A 17,965-nucleotide genomic window follows, 5' to 3' on the forward strand; every position below is an offset into this window, starting at 1 on the left:
ATAAAGAGGAATGGGCTTTTTTTGTTGTTGTTGAACATTCTGGGGACCTGACTTTGAGAAAAATACATTCAGCAACAACAAAGAAAATTCAGAACAGATAAACAGAAGTATATCTGGAAAGCTAGTGGTTTGAGACGCAGTCCTATTGATCTGTATGCTGTGTGTGTCATCTACTTTTCTATTTAATTTTACTCTGTGAAGAATTTTGCATCCGTTGTTTTGAAAATTTCTGTACAAATACATTTGTCCAATATTAGACTTCAAAGTCAGACAGCAACACATTTCCCTCCAACCATCCTTCAGATACACTGTTTAGTGATTCTTGCTGCACACATTGCTTGACGAGAGTATTTTTTTGTTGTTGTTGTTTTTCAGCATGTTGGATTTTGCACATGTCCATGTGAGCTCTGGATGTCAGTGGAAAACCAGGAGTCAACAGGATAATCCCGGTTAATACTTTCACCCACTGTGAGGATATTACAGGTGAGAGAGAAAAACAAATCTGAAATCCTTCCATGTCTGATGCAATTTAAAGTTTCCCCAGATTTTTAAGTCTTATACAGTTTCCATTTGGCTTCCGCACATAAACACAGCAGTCCCTTTGAGGTGCTGCAAACTGGTACATGTGCAAACAAGTACAGCTCATCAGCAGGTGTGAATATACATTTTTTCCTGGTATTAGGAGAACAACTCTCATCTACACACTGACACACACGATTGTCTGCCTCTGTGCACACGGGCACGCCAATGTGTATGTTATGTGTTTGTATTTTGATTCTAACATGAAAAGGCACTTCCACACCCATATATTACCTTCTAAAAATAAAACCATGACGTCAAACAACAGTTATTTCAGTTGGTCAGTTAGCGTTCCCCCTCCCCTCTCAAAATGCACTCAATAACAGGGCAACTTTCAGGCTTTAAAAAAAAGTACAAAATGTTTCCTAGTAAACAAGCAACATGCAGTATAAACATGTGGTGCTTTATATTCCATTAGTGATCCTACAATGCAAAAGCAACTATGTGAATGCAGAATTTCAAGACTGAAAGCAACACCTAAATGGACATTTAGAGAGAAATTCCCAAAACAATAAACCATAATATACATTTTCTTTTCTTTCAAAAAAAATCTACATGATGTAGCACTGTGCACAGCTGTTAATATACATTTTAAAAGCATACATTATGTGCTCCCGTCCTGCTGATTTACTACGAGGCTGAAGTGTGGAAACAAGTTTAGAATTGTTGCCTTGATAAGTATTCACATCACATATAACTCTCTGCAGTGAGGCTTAGATATGAGTCATAGTCTAGAATGGTAGGAGGGCACATTAACAGACTGACTTTTTATTACCACCAAAACAAATGTCTTCAACGAGAGGAGGGATAGCTGTGGACCAATAATTAGGAACCGCCTAATTAAAGAAAATATTATGGTACATACGATTAAATGTTGAATTAAACGATAAGTGGTCAAGCTGGAGCGGTGACCACACAGAGGCAGAAAGAGATCTGAGCAGTTCCACAGATCAGTGAAGGTTTTATTTCACACCACATGAAGGATAGGTCCACTCAAAAGGTAATTTTTAAAATCATACAGTCATCATATCTGATTTGTTTTCACAGCATAAAATCTAATTTTATTTACAGATGCTGAAATATGCCAGTGGTCAATGGTTAATATCAATCAGTTATTAATAATTTCATTGATGTTACTATTGATGAGGTGAAGCACAAGTTTATATTTGAATAATGAAGTTAAAACAAAATATATTACTAAGGGTTTACATTCAAGATGAAATCTTACCTATAAATTATGTAGTGACTTTTTAAAGGAATTAAGCTTTGAATAAATTTGCAAAATACACTTTTACAAACACAATTCTACATTTTGTTGCTATAAATAAGATTGTCATTTCTTCATTTTGCCCACACTTTTAAGAAACCTTTGTTTGACGGAACGACAAGCAAATAAATATATAATATACATTCAAAATGCAGAGAAATAATAGGAGTTTAACCATCTTCATTATGAACAGAGCACGCCTGTTGTTTCCTTCACTGAGAGCATGCAATAAAAGGAAAGAATACTTAAAAACACAAGCTTGGATGCATTATGTATGTTAGAATATATCCGTGGGAGAAAGTATCATGAAGAATGAGCAAAATGGAACTTAGACTCCAATGGAAATACTTAAAATTTGAATCAGTGAGTGAAAGAATGACACACAACTCAAATATTTCACATGAAAAGTTGAGCAGGCTTTTAATTGTTGTGATTTAACATCAATTGTCAGCATAACAAAGCAGAAACTACTGGAATTAGAGAATAACTAGAATCTTTGCTGTGTAGTCTGAATCTGGCCATGGCTATTGCTGGTGTTGGACCTTTGTTTGCAACTGACCCTGAGAAAGCTATTTGAGACTATTTCTGTTCCTTTATTCTTCTTTGACCGACTTTAAAACAAGAATTTACAGTACTCTTAATTCTTAGTCTGGGCATTTTATCACGACCAGAGCACTGAAAGTATTTGAAAAGACTGCAAAAAGTTTGGTTAAAATATCTAGTAGTCTTTTTTCCCCATCAAATGTCATGTCTCCACCTCATCTCATCTCTACTGTCCAGTTCCTGAGGATTTCCTCTGCAAAAAAAAAAAAAACAAAACCCACAGACGTGCTCATACCTTCCTACTGCACAAAGATGTGATCCTCAACCTGATTCCACTCATAATCTGCTGAAGCTTCACTCTTGAAAGAAACATCCTTCAGGAATTTGATATGGAAGCACCACTGTGCAAGTGCAATGCCCTGTTTAAAAGGAATTCTCAACTGGACGAAATGGAGAACAAAACATGAAGACAGAGAGAGAAAATCCAGACACTTAGTTGTTGGCTACTGTCCAGACAGCTGTTGAACAAGGCACATCTGTCTCCAGGTATGCAGAACATGCAGATGCTTTTGAAAACTAAAAATAAAGTCAGGATACCATAAAAAAACAAAGCAAATCATTTTATGTAGCACTTAGCTCTATACACGGTGCAGTAAACAGAATAAAATGTTCATCCGTCCATCTTCTTCCAGTTGTTTGAGGTTGGGTCAGGGTGGCAGCAGACTAAGCAAGTCATTCCAGACTTCCCTCTCCAAAGCAACACCTTCCTGGCCCCTGTGGTAGATGCCATGGTGTTCCCAGGCCAGATGAGATATGTAATCCCTCAAGTGAGTTCTGGGTCTACCTCAGGATCTTCTTCCCGTTATATGTGCCTGAAAACCCTCCAACGGAAGGCACTCAGGAGGCATCCGTATCAGATGCCCGAATCACCTCGACTGGCTCTTTTCAATGTGAAAGAACAACAGCACTGAGCCTAGCTACCCTGCAGAAGAACCTTATTTTGGCTCCTTGTTTGTGCAGTGTTATTGTTTTGGATGCGACCCAGAACTCATGACCATAGGTGAGGGTTGGAATGCAGATCAGGTGGTAAATCAAGAGCTTTGCCTTGCTGCTCAACTCCCTTTTCACCAAAATTGTTTGGTCCACTGCCTGCATTACTTCTACAATCCATATAAGCCGTCTCATACTCCACTTCATAATCACTTGTGAACAAGAACCCAAGATTCTTGAACTCCTTTCCTTGATGTAGCAACACCCCCGTCAGCATGGCCTCAGACTTGGAGGAGCTGATCTCATCTTCACGCTTGGCTCCAGAGTGCCTCAGTGTGTCCTTAAGGCTTGATGAAGCAAACAGAACCATGTCATCTACAAAAAGCAAAGATGCAAGTCTGCGGTTCCAAAACTGTACATTAAGATCAGGTCCATGAATATCATAAACACTGATTCACAAAGTTCAACTCAGACTGACATTATGCTGAGAATGCCAACACAGCTCCTAGTTCAGTTGTACAAGGACCAGATAGATCGAAATAATTACCCCGGTGCAACATACTCCTACAGTACCCATCACAGGTTTCCCTGAGATACATGGTTGTAGACCTTCTCCACTTCTACAAAACACGTGAACTGGATGGTCAAAATCCCACAAACCTCTCAGCAATTCCCCTAGAGTAGAGCTGGTCCACTGTTCCAAGGCCAGGACAAAATCTACATTGCTCTTCCAGAATCCAAGGTTTGACAATAGATGAGAGGTTCCTGTCTAGCATCCTGGAATGAACTTTTCCATATAGGCTGAATAATGTGATACCCCAGTAATTGGAACACACTGTCCAGTCTCCACCAAAACAGGCCAACAGAGCCTTCAGCAACTCCGGGTCAACCATGTCCCCACCTAAGAGAGTGCCCTTTCAGTCGTCCAGATCAGAAGTTCTCCCTCTATTCTGTATGACAATTCTTTGCCATTGTAGCACCAGTTTCCTTTGAAACAAATGCAAGCAGTTTTTTTTAAGGCAGATAGTTTGTTCCAAGAATACTAGAAAATTTGCCTTCACTTCTTCCACGGACTTGGCTGTCTCTGTGTGTTTTGTCTCTGTATGTGAATCCAGACTGATTCCATGATGTAGAGATCAGGGCTCTGTGTGGCTAAAACCATCTGCGACAAGATTCCTTATTCTTCTTCCCGTTGAAAATTGAGTGATTCTTTACGACTCTGTTAGGTTTGGAGTAGGTGCCATAGTGCAGAATGAATTTGGAACCAGTTAGACGCCTACCTGATGGTATTATGTGATGGATAAAAATGTAAACATCTAAGGTGTTTTTTTTTATACAACTGTATACTGTTCTCACTTTGCATTTTAGCATTTATAAAGTATGTTTGCAATTAGCAATAGACTGTAATGAAGATGTTTTTATTTGATTTGAATACAGTGTAGAGAGGCATATTGAAAAATGGCATTCAGCAAATGATTTGGTCATCAAACCAGATGTGGTATGTGCCTGACTATCCACCACTGGACTATTGGACCACCCCCACCCATCATATTCTTTGACCTGTAACTAACCCATCATCATACTTGCTGAAATTCTCCAAATGAAGAAACAGAATTAATATTATTTCCATTCTGTTGATTTTACTTCTGCAGCCACAGCACAGGCCACCCAGTGAGGCTCAAGCTCTGTTTTGTCTTCGTTCACCACCAAACACATGACCCAAAAGATTCAAGAAAGCATTAGATGCTTGGATTTGAAGCTGGATTTTATAATAAACTGCTACCAAACATCTTCCCTTTTGCTGATATGAGAACTAGCTTTAGATCTGAGTCTGACAGTTGTTTTACCCTCAGGGGAACAGACAGGATTTAAGTGTAGAAAAGCATTTGATTTTATAAACTGTAAAAACACTTTCACCAGTCTCAGTCTTCAGTTTTAGTATTATAGAAGCAAAACATTTATTCAATAAGTCAAATGACTGAAACTTATTGTGCAGACATGTTATAATCAGTTAATCTACCTCAACAACTTTTCCCATTTCACTTTTTTCATGTAACTCCATAAACACAAGAGGATACAGTGATGGCGGAGCAGGTATTCCAAACAGTGATGACAGTGACCCTCAACACTTAGCATTTTGACAGTTACAAGACGGAGCCTGTAAACGTTTAAATTCCACTGAGCCCATGTAATAGCGCCTCAGATATTTAAGAGATCAGAACCTGTTTCCTTTTGTAGAACAAAGGCAGAGCTCAGCTCCATATTCATCACTGTTTTGTTAAGTCTACTTCAATTTGATGCCACAAAAAAATGTAAATACTGAAACCTGCTATGAACTGCAGGAGTCAAAGCCAACGCCAAATGGCAGTTTACATATTTTAGCTGTGAGAAACATATTTCTGAATGAGTATTAAGTAAATATGTCACGTCACATGCGTCAAAATGACACATTATAGTGGAGCTTGTTCAATGGCATAACTGACTACAATAAAACAGTAGGCCTGACGTCTTGCTAATATTTTCCGGTAACTTGTTTTGTAGGTAAGTCTTACTGGATGGCAACTATATACACTCCACCCTCCTGGGATTGTGAGCTCATCCTACAACTGCTGCTATTATTTCCTTTGAGGTGGTTTTTTTCTGCCAGTTTTAATATAGTGAGATCATCTTGAATTCAACTACGTGTTTTGAAAGCCAAACCACTCTATAGTGAACTAATCAAGATGACAGTAATGATCCATACACAAACAGCCACCGGTATAATCCATAAAAGTGCGATCCTAATCCACATTGTTCACATCCCATAACAAGCTAACATCACAACTGTAATTTTCACATTTTCTTGCGATAATTTTTCTTCACAACATTCTAAAACACAACATTATGCATCTGGCTGATAAATCGCACTGCAAAAAAAACACTGAAAAGACTACTAAAGCACTGTTAAACACTGTAGAATGAGATTCAGAAAGACAGCCAGACTAAAAGTTCCTCTCCATGAAACCCCTAAGAACCCATCTCTGTGTTGTAAAAGCCCAAATTTTAATTTATTTTTTCATGAAAATAACACTTTGCAGCCTTAAACTGGCTCAGATCTAAGTCTATACCAATGTAGACTTCAGAGTGTGCAGATCAGTGAAGCTCCTGCCTCTCTTTCCACTGAACCGCTGCAGCTCTATGACACCAGCTCACCTACAGCTCTGCTCAGATTCTGTAAAACTACTCTGCACTTCACAGTGGCAAGCTGCAGTATTGGAATAATTCAACTGTACGTGTTAGAACCTGAAACTGATTCCAAACTAATATAAGGACACAGAAAGCTCCACCTGTGAGTTGACAGGATCAGGTTCTTACGTTTGCTATGTATGAAACCCTGGTCATCTGAATCTAGAATTTGGAATCATTGCTACACTGCAGCTTAAAATTAGCTCAGTCATCGCATTGATTGCTTGTTTTACTCGTGATGTGTCTTCTAGCGTATAACAAACACCACATGGATGAGCAAATAAGATAAAAGAAAACAACTTGATTTTTATTGAGTGGGGTCAAAAACACACAGTTACCATACACAGTAGAGCAATAGCGGGCGGTGTATTGACACCTTTAAAGGACCGCTTCATTACAAAGCTGGGTTTGAATGCATGTTGCATAAGAGTAATGACGTATGAACTGACTGGGAGTCTATGTTCCATTGACAGGACACACGGTTGGTTGTTTTTCTTCCACTACACTGTTTGCATCAGCAGAGGCTGAGGAAATGACCAGACTGAAGGGCAACTTGTGAAACACACTTTGCTTTGACCTGGATAGCTGGTTATGTGCATACGTTGTATGTGCAATGGCGAGCGTGTCTTTGTATATGCGACCGGAGCAGTTACAGCAAGACTGTGAATGAAATAAAGAGCTTGTAGCTACAGGAGGAGAGGAAGTAATAACTCGTAACGTCGGGCACTTGGGAGATGCATGAGGCCTCATTATCTCCCTAAACGCCTGAGGCTTTCCGATGTTCTCACCTTACACCCACCGCTGACCTATGACTCACCAGCCCCGCTGTCCTCATGGTAAAGCTTTATTACATTACCTTAATCGCGAAGCATCATGTTGGAAGGTTGGAGGGCAAACCCCCGGCTCTTCATCATTTATCATTTCCCCCTCTTCTTATAAGTGACGTATACACCACTTGGACCGTGTTCATTAGGGGAAATACTGCAAATACTATGCATTCTTCAAGGGTGACGTACAAAAAGAGCCACTTCACTTTTATTTATATTCGCCAGGCTGCGTGTTGGCAGCTAACGTCACTGCATGACGGAACACAGACATGCATAGAGACTGACATCACACCACAGAGATAATCATTGGAGCGACGTTTGTCAGAGAACTGGTATGTCTCTGCACAATAATGTTTCATTAGCTGTTGGAGTTGAAGTGCGTGCGTATTCTCCTTTTACCACCTTTAACTAAGCGAGGCTCCAGACTCACAAAGCAGCAAAGGAAATCCTTTCAACATCCAAATCTCAGTTTTAGGCCGACAAATTCTTACACTGCATCCTTAAAGATTTGAGTCACTTTCTGTTGATTTTAGGCGTAAAACATCCTTTAATCCGGTCAGGAACTGCATCTTTGAATCTGTATAGATTTCAATAGAAATTTCAACTCTTTTGTGCAGTTTGTTCACATTTGAATAGATAAGCCACATTTCCTAATATTCTTTGTTCAAATCACACCAACACATTGAATGAAATTAAAAAGCAACAATAAACTTATCTTGAGACTGTTAAGATTAATTGCTCTTGACAAAAAAAAGTAAAAGTAAAAACAACCAAAAAGGCACACTAGTAATTATTGCTGGCAATTAGTTCAAATGCAAAACTGGTTAAATTATTTATTTATTTAAAGTGAAGTCCAATGTGTCTCTGTAAACAGTTATTTAATTCAAGAATATCCACTATATTTACCCACTTTTCATCACACAGGCCAAATATTACTGACATTCTGTGACAAAACGGAGTTGCATCATTTCCTTCAAGTATGTGAGAGATAAAATTCTATTTCTACCAAAATGGCAATCACAGATTTTTGAAACTACAAGCAAATCCTGACATCTTTTGACCACTCTGTCTCTAAATGTGAATTTATTCAGTTTTCTTCTAAAACATTAAGTTGTTCAACCTTCATGAAGTGATCATCTTTTGAGTACCATCACACACTCCTGCAGACTTGAAAGGTGGCTGTAAAAAAATGTAGTTTTATCATCGATAGAGAACCGAGGCTACAGTCACCTTGAACTCAGTCAAAAATAAGTTGCAATGGTGACAAATTCTCACAGGAAAAAAAAAACACATTCATACAAAACCTCTCAAATAAATCCTGGTACATAATCCACTTCTTCACTCTCCATCCGTTTAGCACCGAATGCTCACAAGGTTGCAAAGAGGATTGTTTAAACACATTATGTAGAAAAAATTAGGGCCAGAAGTGCATTTTGTATCATTTATACTGCTAAGTCATGTATGAATGTTGTTTTTTTTAGGCATGGTGCCTTTAGTTTTGACAATTTTAAGGCAGTAAAGTTTAAGAAATGATTACATACAGCAATTAAACATTTTTTCCAACAATTTATTCCTCAATTAAGAAAACCCTACAGAAATGATTTCTGGAATATCATGCAGACAAACTACTCACTATTTTAAATAAATATGTTACAAAAGATATAAGATGGTTTAGTAAAGTAAATTCAAAAACATAGCTAGGCTAATGAAATATTTGCTGTCTTTATAAACCTGTCTGGGGATGGAAGAGCTGCTGTGATTTAATATGACTTCAAAAGAACGTGCCTTGATTGAAGTTATTTACTGTATTTGCTAGTATACTGTAAGTCTGTATGTCTCTGCTGGAAGTTGTAAAAAAACACTAGCAAGTACACAACATATGTGACATATTAATGGACAATAAAAATGTGATTATGCGAGATTTAAGCTAAGTGTTTATAGACTGTATTCTGAAGTTCAGTTCTGCATTCAAAACATTACAATTGCAATTTTCACACCTTTATTCATTAGTAAAGTGAATCATTCTGAGTTATTACAATAGCAGCTAAATGAGATGCAACAAGGGATCCAACCGTCTTTGTGGGTCACCTTGCACAGGAGCGTGTCTGTTTCTCAGAACCAGAGGTTTTCATCTCAGCCAGAGGCCACAGTCTCCACATTCCTTATTTCCAAGCCTCAATTCCGCTGATGACTCATCCCCCCCCCCCCCGTCTTATTACAGGGAGCTGCTCTCTTCGTCGGACTACAGGATTACTTTACTGCACACACCTTATAATGAAATGGAGAGGCCGATGCAAAAAAAAAAAAAGGTGGAGAGCGACGACAAATTGATTGTAAACTGCTTCTGAATATCTGTTTATATGACGGAGGGATTCGGATGTCATGAAGAAAAATATGCTGATCAGATCATGCAGATGAAATGAGAACTAATGTTTCTAAATCCTGTAAATGAAGCAGGCAGTCAGATCCATGTTACAGAAATACCTGGAAACGTATAGGAGCTGCTATTTTGGGATTGTTTATTATGTTACTCAGATCATAACAGACACAAAGATATGAACAGCCAGAGGTGTTCCCAGAATCAAAGCACTACTGTTGTCTGCAAAACACTGTAGACACACCCTCGATTTACGTCGCACTGCCGTCACAAGCCTTCAAAAGTCTTCACCAAATATAACTTACTCAGAATGTCAATTTCATGTTATTTTGAGACATCCTGTGGAGTTTTTAAACATGAGATACAAGACAAGGCTGTGGATTGTGAACTGAATATGAGATGAGTTGGTGGAGACCAAACCAGAGTTTAAAAGAATAGAAATTCATCAAGTGCACAGAAAAGACATGCAGAGATTTTTATATTTAAGCGACTAAAGCCATATTCACATGGGATTAGTATTGCCTCGGGCCCAATGGTGATTTGTAGTAACTGCGGAGGATGTCTGTGATCTTAATCCCGTGCGAATGGGCCATGTCTGTAATTTTTTAAAGTAAAAATTCCACCTCAAATTACTGACCATATTTCGCCAAACACTGACGTCCTGTGATAATACTAGTCCCGTGCAAATCTGCGTCTCAGTGATTGGAGGGTATTTTTGTTGTTTTTCCTTTGTCTGCCTCTTTCCCGGTTGAATTATGGAGGCTGTGGGGGAAATTATTGACAGCATTTCAGGTGCAAATGCAGCAGTAGTCCTATACACAACAGGCCTATGAAGCATTTGCAGAAATGACAAAATCAGATCAGTGAGAAGAGGGAAATTTCAGAGGATATTGAGATGGATGACGTGTAGCAGCATGCAGTAAGAAACATTTTCCTAGGCCTATCTTTCAACAGGCTTAATACAAACGCTCTGATGGCCCGTTATCCCGACAACGCTGCCCACTGTTCTCAAGTCACGTTGCTGCTTTGACATATTTACTGTTGCCATGACGACTACATACCACATTAAAAGTGATCATTTTAACTCGAACCACAAGCTTTCCATGAACCTAACCAAGTGGTTTGTGTGCCTAAACCTATCAAGAGCCTAACAATAGCGTTGTTACAACATAGGCTTTTAACAGTGACGTATAGGCCTAAGGGTTTTGGAAAGTGCTGGCGACACTGCCGGTTCAGCACGTTGGACAGAGCAGGTATCACATCGTATTCTGTGACCCATCAGACGTGCACAGATCTGATATCATAGTTGGGCATTAATGTCAGTAAATTCAAGTAAAATACAGACTTCACTTATCCCGTTAGAATGCACATGGGAGGATGATTCACAAATTACCAGAGATCCCCCGGTAATACTAATCCCATGTGAATAGTACATAAGTCCCTTATTATTATTATTATTATTATGAAAGGAGCAAAGGAAGAAATCAGGTCATAGTAGAGTGAAAACAGTGTCCCGCGCACGAGGTTTAGGTGGATGGATAGATCAGTAAAACGTCACAGTTTACCTTGACAGACTCCTGTTCATTTCACATTCCACTGAGACTTAAGTCTTGTTTTTCCAGAACCAGAATCGGTTTTATTGCCAAGTAGATTCTCACATGCATGTAATATTAAGTGGTAATTATATTTTGAGGCATGAATCATTAATCACGTGGCAATGCATAAATCCTTAAATCTGTAGTAACTGGTTTTTCTCGCCACTTGAGGACAATAGGAGCAAACTGTGAACACAATAAGGTCATACTGACAGGAAGTTGCTTAGTTTTTTTAGTTAATAAGACAAACGTGTTGGCAAAATGTTACTTATTAAACATTTAGGAGCTGCAGAGAAACATTCTCGTTTCTTTTTTAACTTGAACTCTAATAACTAGTGAGTTTCTAACTTTATCTGTATGGGAATTGGTGCCAAATAAGACAACAATGTTACGAAGTTGTAAAGACAGCGCAACAATGAGCTGAAAGTTGGTTGATTCAGGAGACAATTCTCTTTACGTTTATCTTTCTTCATCTGTGAGTATCAGACATTGTCATTTGATCCATTACTGATATAAAAACATAAATTCTAAACACTTTAACCATGTTTGTACTCATACATACACAAACAATGTCGCTAGCCCTGCTGATAAGAACATCCACCCAGAAAATGTATTTTGTTAAGTAAATTTGAGGATTTCAGCCAGGAATAAAACTTCAATTGGACAACAGTTGGCTGGCTGTGTAATTATCCAATAAAAGTCAGCAACACTGGCCAGATTAACAATATATTTGGGTTGTCTGTCTGTTTTGGAGTTTCTTCTGCCCTCTAGTGGTCAGAAATTGAGTAGTGCAGCTTTAAGTGCAGAACTCATCATGTCTGCGGTCACCATTAAATCAATGCAGCCAAAATTAACATCCACATCTGCTGTCCACTCTGTGTACATCTATTATTCATGTTATATAGTACTCAGACATGAGAGAATTCAACTTTCCAAATATGCTTTTAAACACACTGCTAGCTGCTGCCTGCATAGGTTTTATCGTCTTGTTTACTGTATTCTCGTTATTTATCACTGGCACATGCATAGGGCCCAGTATGCTCAATAACCCTCATTTTTCTCTTCCTTTATGATTTAATCAGTGAGTGTTGGCAGGAGCCTAATAGCAAGGCCAGTGATGAGTCAGCCAAGCTGCAGTTTTGGGAGCTGGAGGTGAGAATAACACTGAGGGGAGGAGGAAGGCAGGGACAGAAAGAAAACACAAGCAGAAAGGAAGACAAGGAATGAAAGATATGATTGTGAATAACACTGAATTTGGAAACAGTTTTTTTTTTTTACTCTAGACTACAGCTTATAAATCGTTGGAAAGCAAAAGGAGTGTTACCTCCCCGAACACCTCATTAATAGTCCTCCTTGAAATGTTTAACATCATGATGACCGGTAACCTTTGAAATGAGCAGATGTGCTCCATACATAGATCACTTTCCACTTCAAGGATGCCTTTCCTTAATCAGTAGTCTGGGCCGGACCTGCTCTCATGTTCTGTGTTAACAAAAACAGCCGGACTCTTTAGGATTACATGAACGTAAATGTCAGTGAAAATGTTTCCTTCTGTACGCAGCTCGACACGCTTATATACCTCACCCTGATTGATGAGCCAGACTTGTTGCATTCCTTCCATATCCCACCAAATTCCATCATGACAGGTGTGCTTTCCATGCCTGTGTTTACTCTGCAGCCCGAGGTCTTTATTTCCAAACATTACAATAAATGTAATGTTAAATATGGAGCCGTTTAATAGGTGACTGTATTTTCACTGCCAGAGGCGTCTAGTGACATTGTTTGGGTATGACGTGACACAGTTTAGACAGTGTGGTATTTTCATTCATAACACTCCACCTTTTCCTGCTCCTGTTATTCAAGTAAAGAATGCAAATATGTTCGAAGAGACCCCTCAGCTGTTATGCTTTAGAAAGGACTATTTTTATATTTCACTGACAACTAAAACTCAAAACACAAATTTAGAAATCACAGTGCCCATTTGTTAATCTGTACACAGACAATACAGCAGTGCCTTAAACTACATGGATTTAAGAGAAATGTATCTCTTGTTTTACAGACTGTAAGGAGATAAACCTCAATATAATGTGGAAAACGGCTCCTTTTAAAGAAGGTAAGGAAAAACAGGTGTAAATAATAAAACCAAACGATGCCTGCTTTCCATTTAGCTGGTTTAGTTTCAGGGTCCCGGTTTTGTTAATGTTGGATCACTGTCACAGCAAACAGCAGCATTATTGGGTCAGTATATAATTGAGGGACTTTTGAAGTCCATGGGACATATCTTACATACTTTTTTATTAAAAGTTAAAAAAAAAATGTTTTTAATGTTCATTATGATCATGTCTTTACAAGTTCCAGAATTACTCATTGTGGAAACAATCACTTATTAATAAAAAACGACTGGCTATCACTAAAATTAACGAAATAACCGTCTGAATTTAATAACAACTACCTACAAATTAGCTAAACAATAATAAAATGCTCATTCAAAAATTGTTTCGATTGTGTTCTTTTTACTAAGTTGAGATAATCATGACAGATATATTTTGACTATAACACATCGAAATGCTTCTTGTGAAAAAGGTCTGCGAGGTGCAATCTAAATTCTGTAAACAGGTTAATCATGGTGCTTGGTTGAGAAACAGTGAGAAAAAAGTTAATTGGACTGATTTTTGTTTCTGCTAATGCCAAAAAAAGCCCTTAAACCCTGCTCTCTGTCAAATGCCTCAGGATCCTACAGTAGAACTCTGTCTTGATGTCAAGAAATATCCGCAAAATGACCAGCATGCTCTTTGTTGTGATACTGACCTGAAGCACCTGATTTTTGAAGACTGTGCGCTCTTCCACTGTGAAGGTCTTTGAGTCGGAGCCACAGACCCACATCTGGTCATCAGTGGTGATCCTCAAAGTGAAAGTTGATTCATCTGATTCTTACCTTTGTTTTAGATTGAACTCTGTCAAACTTTTGTCTCTCAGATAATGTTGTGTGGCTTCTGACTTCTTTTAAAGTCAAGTTTACATGATGTGCTGTCAGCCTTGTGGACAAAAGTGTACGGGTGGAAAGAAATAGATGATATGTCTATCATCTATGTATCGATCTTTCCATTAATGATAGATGAAATGTTGGATGAAGGGTGTTTCATTGTATGTCTCACTGTTATGTCTTCTATATGTACTTGTTTTAATGTGATTTTATCGTGACCAATTTTCCTAAGTTTCACTGTTTTAGTGTTTTGTTTTTTTTTACCTGCCTGGGGACTGCGGATGCAAATTAGCATTGTTGCTATAATCCGGCATATTTACGTCTATTGCTGTCTAAATAGACGTTCATTAATCAGTCGCTCCAGGATTTGTGAGCTTTTTTCAAGATTGTTGCGGCCTAAAATGCCTGAATTCACGCCAGCTTTTCTAAAAAAAAATTGCAATGCAAGTTGTGATGTTTTAAGTGTACTTGTTGTGATGAAATTGTGGGAGACTGTGACAATTGCTAAAAAGTTGCTTTTTTTTCAGCTTTTAGAACATGTTTCAACATTTTAATTGACAGTATTTATTCAGAAACTACTTCTGTAACACATTCCAACCCATTTACAAAAGCTGGCACACCACGGTGGGAAATTAGCACCAGCCAGATACTGTTTGAACATGAAGTGGTTGGTAGATTTAAGGCACAAAATGATAATTTACTATTGAATGAGTCATATTTGGACACATCTGTCTGTGGCTTAAAAAGTTAATTTCACATCCTGGCACAGACGTGTTCTCACGCTCACAGCTTGTCACGTCAATTAATTAATCTAACTTACCTTCATTCTTTCAGAGCTCCAACAGATCTGGATGCAACAGCTTCTGTCACGGTGATTTGTCTGGTCTGTGGTCCACTTGTTTCACTCACTCTACTGGTATGTTTCGCGGTAGAAAAGTGTTTGTCAGTCGATGGTTTTTGCTTGTATTCCACCACAAGATTGCATGGGTGAAAAACAGTTTACCTCCGCTTTTGTGAAGAACATCAGGGAATAGTTTTTCACGATCTTTAGCAGTAGTGCTTGTTGGTAAATGAGAGACATTAGAATGGGACATGTTTACATCTTCAAACCATAAACAAGGAAGTGAATTTGGTGATGTACGGGCATTACGTTTGCACTGGGGACTGCTATGATTGGTGGAACTCACGGAAGGCTGGCCAAAATTGGGGAAAAGTTTCGGTGATTGGACAAAATTGCAAGGTCACGTAGAATACACAGAGATTGGTTGAATTTGCGTTAACTGTTGCAATCGCAACATCGCGAATTCCTGGAGGGACTGATTAATGCGCACTGTCCCTGTCAAATAAATAAATAAATCGAGCAACATGTAGATATCAATCAATTATGGGCAAATCAACATAAAGGATCCAACTGTATTGAATGAATAGTTTTTCAAGTATTTTTTCTAGCAGGTTTTAGTTATAATTTTAAATAACCATCTGCCTGTCACAATTAACCCCACTAATGTCTAAGTTTTTTTCAACCGTTTTTGGTAAAACTGCACAAGAACTATACGCCCTAGAAACAAGCTTTGAGTGTTCAGGTGTAACAGAGATGTGCTTGTGCAGAAATGTGATTAATTTAACTAATATTTTCAAAACCAATTAGCCACAACTCAATTGTCTTAAGTTGTGCCTCACTCTTCTACAATATACAGTAAAATTATAGTCAGTGCAAAAGAATTCAAGCTTCTCTTCACTCATCAGACGTGCACAATGGTAACTTTAAGGATTTTTTAGTTTTTCATTGCTTCTGACCGAAAAGGACTGAAAGAAGGTTAAATAAGAACAGCATCATTATGACGGCAACAGCTCTCTTGTGCAGGTGAGAGCCTGTTTCTCACTCAGCCTGCACATTTCAGGGTAAAAAAACTCATACTTTGTCCCTTGGATTTTGTTTCTTTTTCCTGTTCAGTAGCTAACTTACCACCACCCCAATGGGCCAAGCCAGATTTCTTGCACTTATTATAAGGTGGTGCTTGCTCATTTTAAAGCTGCCAGAATGCTTTATTCTACATTTTTTTATCCATGCAGCCAGTGTTCACAGGGACCTGCATGTAGCAGATGTTTGTAAATTGATATGAACCATATTAAATCTGCCTGTTATGAAACTCCAAGCTGATTATCATATTTTTATTATTGATAAAACGTCGCTGACTTATAGCAGTAAAAATAGCGTGAAAACATCTGAATTCTAATTAATTACGTATCCAGTATGTGCACATGAAATGTCATCATGACATGCAGTGCCTGTGAGCTGACTTTCAAAGAAAAGGAGGATGACGCATGAGTGTAGGTGCTGAGTGATGGACAGAAGTACCAAAAGATGAGAATGAGAGAAAAGGTTCAGTGAGCAGTGAAGGAAGCAGCTGGAAAATATCCGAGCGTGAGGAGACGGAGTGACGCTGATTATTCCGTAACTTTGAAATCTAACTTTAGCTGTTATTCAAACGTAATATGTCACTCCAAAAACATCCACCTTAACCAGCCATTCAGCACCGCTTTCAAGACTTTGGCGAAACAAGAAAATATCCAGTTAAACACAGGAAACAACACCACTTATTTCCCAGCACAGATTTCCTTGTTCCAGGAATATAATAGAAGTGATTGTCAATAACTTGAAACGAGTACAAACAAGTACAAAAACATCTCACCCCTCTGCAGGTGTTTTTATTTTTTTTCTAGTAATGTGAAGAAGTAACACTGTTAGACTTCTTCATGGGAAATTATTCGTTAACACTGATGTTTTTTTTGCAGTGGACTAACACAGAAGCATTACTTTCCACAAGCTTGATCGTATGATGGAGGCAACACGCAAAGGTTTTGACCTTAAGGTGAAGCTGAACAGTGTGTTTGGTCAGCAAACACCACAGTTGTACTGATGAAAAGCACATATGCAAATAATACTGCAGTAATAGTAGGGTCAATGTATAATCTCAGGTCTTTTTGTAACATAGTTGACAGGTGTCATAGTTGACATTTTTGCTGTTTTCAGGCCTAAAATCAACATTGCCGTCTATAACCAAACACCACATGGCATTTTTACAGAAAGATTATTCTACATATTATATATAAAGTTGAGTAAAATTGAAACTGAAAGTTATTTATAAAGATATTGTAGTAAACCTGTTGACATGCCATAAATCCACACTTGACTCACACACTACTTTATATTAAATAACTCAGAAAGCCTTGGAGTCTGGCCAGTCTTTTCTTCAGGAGGAAATGACATCATGTGGAGCAGGTCATGTGATCTGGAATTAACACACTTCCTAGAGAGGTGTTTTTGTAATGGGGAACTTAGTTGAAAGTGATTTCTCAGACACAGATACAATTTGTCATTTTCCATATAAAATTTGATATATCGCCAAAAAAGAAATATCTGTCATGATTATCTCAATAAAAAGAACATAATTAAAAATTATTTTTGAATAAGCTCATTTTACTATTGTTTCGCTAATTAGAAGGTGGTTGTTACTAAATTCGGACAGTTATTTAGTTGACATTTTAGTGATATCCAGTCATTTTTTATTAATAAGT

General features: G+C 38.1%; 1 long non-coding RNA gene across 1 annotated transcript; it reads left to right on the plus strand.

The window, feature by feature from the left end:
• Positions 1-323: 323 nt before the first annotated feature.
• On the plus strand, positions 324-17,351 carry LOC118471246 (uncharacterized). Its single transcript, XR_004848498.2, has 4 exons — positions 324-483; positions 13,463-13,516; positions 15,221-15,302; positions 17,183-17,351. It is a non-coding gene; the product is annotated as an uncharacterized LOC118471246 (long non-coding RNA).
• The last annotated feature ends 614 nt before the right edge of the window (positions 17,352-17,965 follow it).

The sequence above is a fragment of the Amphiprion ocellaris genome, chromosome 1, assembly GCF_022539595.1.
Source record: "Amphiprion ocellaris isolate individual 3 ecotype Okinawa chromosome 1, ASM2253959v1, whole genome shotgun sequence".
In the NCBI taxonomy this organism is placed as follows: domain Eukaryota; kingdom Metazoa; phylum Chordata; class Actinopteri; family Pomacentridae; genus Amphiprion; species Amphiprion ocellaris.